The following is a 5,301-nucleotide window of genomic DNA, read 5'->3' on the forward strand; positions in this document are numbered from 1 at the left end:
TTAGTGTACATACATGATTTACAATTTCAGAGAAAAGGAGATGAAAAAAATTGGGTAGAATGTATACTGATACAAGGAGCTCTGGTAGCGTATTGCCTAAGGCACTTGACTGCTAACCAGAAGGCTGGCAGTTCAAACCCACCAGCCACTCCTCGGAAGGAAGATGGGGCAATCTACCTCCGTAGTGATCCTGCCTCAGTAACCCAAGGAGGGGTTGCTGTGAGTCGGGCCGACTCAACAGCACATAATAACAACAACAATACTGATACATCCTGGAAGTTACTTATGTGCAAAATGTCCAAAATATTCTTTTGTCTTCTGGCCTGCTTTTTATTGTTGTTGTTCCTTTGATTACTGTGAAGCAGAAATCATTTTCTTAATTAGCTGATTGTGCTAATATTTCCATGTATAATTAATTGGAACATTAATATATTGCGAAATTATGGTTTGAATTGAGGTATGGATACATTTGTTAAAACGAAACCCCTGTTGATTTAACTCTCAAAAAAAATAACTATGAAAATGTCAGCCACCTAATTGTCATCCTTTAATAGTCTTAAATAGTTAATAAGTATTTCAAATATCTATTTATTCTTTTAAGATTTAGCATTAATTTACTGATGTTGACATTATCAAGAATTTAAACCACCACTACATAATAGAGATTTCAGAAAGAATGAAGATTTCCTAGCATCAGTGAATTGTTTTATTTCCAGATTTATTTTCAGTGCATTGTAACAAAATCAGTGGAAATTTGTACTTACAACAGGAATATTTCAGTTCCTTCAGTACTTAGAAAAGAAACCATCAAAAACAATTATTAAACATAATTTAAAAACAAACATTTCAAAGGGCTTTATTTTCATAGAGGAGACAAAAATTTTTTTTTTTAATTTTTGTTTGGCAAGTCCTTCCCTTTCATAACTTTGCAATTTTTTTAATGTATTTTATTGAAATATAATTTGTTATTGTTATGTGCCATCGAGTCGGAGCCCACTCATAGCGACCCCTCCTTGGATTTCCAAGGCAGTATCACTACGGAAGTAGATTCCCCAACCTTCCTTCCAAGGAGTGGCTGGTGGGTTTGAACTTCCAGGCTTCTGGTTAGCAGTCAAATGCCTTAGGCACTGTGCTACAAGAGCACCCCTGACAACCAACAAAGAAAGTTTCCTTCCATATATAAATCTTTCCTTGACCCTCCACAACAACGAACTAATACTATATTTGTCCTTCTGTGATTGACTTATTTCTCTCAGCATAATGTCCTCCAAATTCATCCATATTATGCAGTGTTTTGCAGACTCTACATTATTCTCTGGTGCTGCAAAGCATTCCATTATGTGTATATACCATAGTTGGATCATCCACACTTCCGCTGATGGGCACGTAGTTTGTTTCCATCTTTTTACTATTGTAAATAGTGCTGTGATGAACATGGGTGTGCATATATCTGTTCTTGTCCTGGCTCTCACCTCTCTAGGATATAAACCTAGTAATGGGATTGCTGGGTCAAATGGTATCTCCAATTCCAGCTTTGTAAGGAATCGCCATATTGCTTTCCACAGTGGTTGTGTCACTTCACAGTCCCACCAGCAGTGTATGAGAGTCCCAATCTCTCCACATCCCTGGCAGCATTTGTTATTTTCTGTCTTGTTGAACCTTGCCATCAGTGCTGGGGTGAGATGGCATCTCCTTGTTGTTTTGATTTGCATCTCTCTGATGGCAAATGATCATGAGCATCTCTTCATGTGTTAGCTGACCACCTGAATATTCTCCTTGGTGAAGTGTTCATTCATGTCTTCTGCCCATTTTTCAATTGGATTGTTAATTCTTTTAGTGTTGAAGCATTGGAGTTTTCTATAAATCATAGAGATAAGTCCCTTGCCAGATATGTAATTATTGGCAAATACGAATTTGTTGCTGTCATTTTTGTTATGTGCTTTTTCATGGTGTTGAGTTCTTTGTTCCATATAATTTTCTATGCTGAGCTTGTTTTGTTTATAAATCGTGTTATCACTTCCTTAGTTGCTATTGTTTTAGTATTTACTAAATATTTGTGCTGGTCCTATTTTTTATTTTGATGTGAAGGTTCATCATTTTTCTTTGAGGTTACTCTGTGATTTATAGTTTTCTTCCCAAGTTCAGAACAGTCCATTCTGTCTTGTAGTTGTCTTGACATCCTTTCCATCTAGAAGTTCTGTAATGACACAGTTTTTTCCCTCTTTTTGGTGTGTAGTTGTTCTCATGTGCAACTGATGTCTCTGGTTCCCTGTTTACAATCTTGTAGGTTTATTTACCTTGGATGCTTCCATAGCTGGGTTGGTTTCTGGATTATGTCACTCATGTGTGTTAATGGTCGGTTGTTGTTGGCTGTTGTTTCTCTGTCCAAAGGACTCCCTTTAGCGTCTTTTGTAAGGTTGGTCTGGTTTTAACAAATTCCCTTAATTTCTGCTTATCTGGAAATGTCTTAATTTCCCTATCGTATTTGAGGGACAGTTTTGCAGGGTACGTAATTCTTGGTTGGAAATTTTTCTCCTTCAGATTTTTATATATACCATGCCATTGTCTTCTCACCTGCATGGTTTCTACCGAGAAATCCAAGCTTAGTCTGATTGGTTGCCCTTGTAGGTAACTTTTCGTTTTGCCCATGCTGCTCTCATGATTCTTTGTCTTTGGTTTTGGTGAGTTTGATGATGATATGTCTTGGTAATTTTCTTTTGGGGTCTATCCTGTTTGGGGTTCGTTGAACTTCCAGAATGTATATATTCTCATCTTTCATCATATCAGGGAAGTTCTCTTCCAACAAATCTTGGACAATTATCTCAATGGTTTTATTTTTCTCTTCCTGTTCTGAATTCCAATGACATGTAGGTTATTCCTTTTGATGGTATCCCACATGAACCTTAGGCTTTCTTCATTTTGTTTTGATCTTTCTTTCTGATTGAACCCTTTCCAAAGAAGTATTCAAGTATTTGTCTTCAATCTCATTAATTCTGCATCAATCCTACTCCTTTGCCCTTTCAATGTGTTATCTATTTCTGACAATTTAGTATTAATTTCTGGATTTCTATCTTTAGATTTTGAATCATTTCTATTTTTTCATTTATTTTGTCATTTTGTTCTTGTATTTTCTTCCAAAATTCTTCTAGGATTTTCTCTGTGTTTTCCTTGATCTCTCAATTCATTGAAGATACCTAAATATAATTCTTTCGAATTCCTTATCAGGGAGTTCCAATGCTGCCTCTTCCTCAGGGATGTTTTGTGTCTGTATCCTGGTCCCTTGTTTCTCCTGCATTATCTTGCTTCTTTGTGTGGACTATTATGCTCTGTTGTCTCCAACACATTGTGACATTTTTGTGTTTATATTCAATTGGTGATCACATGTTGGAGTGACTTGCCCATGATTTTAGTTTTCTTTGTTTCATTTGTATGTTATCTATGCAAACAGGGTACTGTGCTGTGCTCTTCTATTCACTAGTTGACAGCACTCATACACTCACCACCTGCCTCCTTTCCTGTTGACCCTGTATGTCGCTGCCGACCTTGGCAAACAAAGCCTATTCTTAGGTCTCTGGAATCCGAATGAGAATGCTATCACTTTAAAATCCAAAAGGGTTGCCACTTGTAAAGATTCAAAATGGCTGCTCCTTCGGTCACTTTAAATATCCAAAATGGCTGCTGCGTGTAAACAATCAAAATGGCTGCACCCTACGAACAGCGGAAAGTCAACAGCTCAGGTTGTCTCCCTCCTTGCTGTTTACCTTCCTAGTCATAGGCCATCAATGCAGTCATCCCTACAGCCCTTCGTGACCAGGACTGATCTTTAGGTCAATTCTTAGGTCCCATCACCACTTGGACATATTCAGGCTATTGGTCCCGTCAGAGTAGCTGCAGTCCACAACTCTGACCATCTCTATACTCACTATTTTTGTTCAGATTTTTCCACTAGTTGGTGCCTAATCCACTTCTGTATAGTTCCTTTCAAAGCTCAGGGCTACAGGATTATCTTCTGTATCTCTGTCAATTGGTTTGTTTTTCTTTGTTGAAGAGAGTCTGTGTCTCTCATCTGCCTATTCCTCCATCTTACCGGAAGTCTCATAACTTTATAATTTTTAAAGAAGCAGTTTTAATAAGTGAAAATTTGTAGTATTGGATCCTGCATTTTATAAATTATTTTCTGTTTAAAAGATCGGCCCCAAGGATTGGCCTCAGGCCTAAGGCAGTCACCTGCCACACACAATGCTGTCAGTTGGAGCCCGCCAGAGAGCCCGGCTGTCTCTTTCTCAACTCAGCCCTCTAAGAGTCTCATCCATTCACTTGGGAGGTTTTTTTTAGCAGCTCTGGTAGCATAGTGCCAAAGGCACGTGACTGCTAACTAGAAGGCTGGCAGCTCAAATCCATCAGCCACTCCTCGGAACGAAGGTTGGGCAATCTACTTCCATAGTGATACGGCCTCAGAAACCCAAGGAGGGGTCACTATGAGTCGGGGCTGACTCAATGGCACATAACAACACAACAACAACAACAACATTTAAAAGATCAATTAAGAATATAATTATGAACCAAGGTAGGAAAAAATCAAATGAAAACAATGCAGAAGTGTTGAGTCCTAGAGTACTTTTATTCGTATTTGGTTATAACAAGTCTGAGCTCCTTTACTAAATCATAAAAATTTTAAATTCACTTTAATTTGAAATCAATTATTTATATACTGTTTTGTTTTCCACTGGATTTGGAAACTTTACACATTACACATTTGGTGACACATTAGGGGAAAAAAGAACCCAAGTGATTTTTTAAAAATTCTAACATCAAATGTACTCATCCGTAATTCAATTTGGAGGTATAAGATTGCATAAAATTATGGAACACTTATGAACTTATGCATTTTTTAAAAAATTGGTACTATTCCTCTGATGTAAATTTACCTTTCATTTGTATGTATGATTAAGCTTACTACAACTAAAAGAGCTATGTATTAAAGATGTAAGCACGTGAGTAAAAAATAGATGATACACAAGAGAAAAAAAGAATGTTTTACTTACAAATCAAAGAGCTGTCCTACTACATACTAGATCACTTTCATTTCACAACATTATATTTTTACTGTTATTTTACATTATAAAATATGTACTCTTCAACTTCTGGTAAGATGGAGGAATAGGCAGACAAGTGACACAGACCCTCTTCAACAAAGAAAAGAAAAACCAATTGACAGAGATACAGAAGATAATCCTGGAGCCCTGAGCTTTGAAAGGAACTATACAAAAGTGGATTAGGCACCAACTAGTGGAAAAATCT

This window comes from Orycteropus afer, unplaced genomic scaffold (genome assembly GCF_000298275.1).
Source record: "Orycteropus afer afer isolate SDZICR_OR568_19922 unplaced genomic scaffold, OryAfe1.0 scaffold00237, whole genome shotgun sequence".
Lineage (NCBI taxonomy): Eukaryota > Metazoa > Chordata > Mammalia > Tubulidentata > Orycteropodidae > Orycteropus > Orycteropus afer.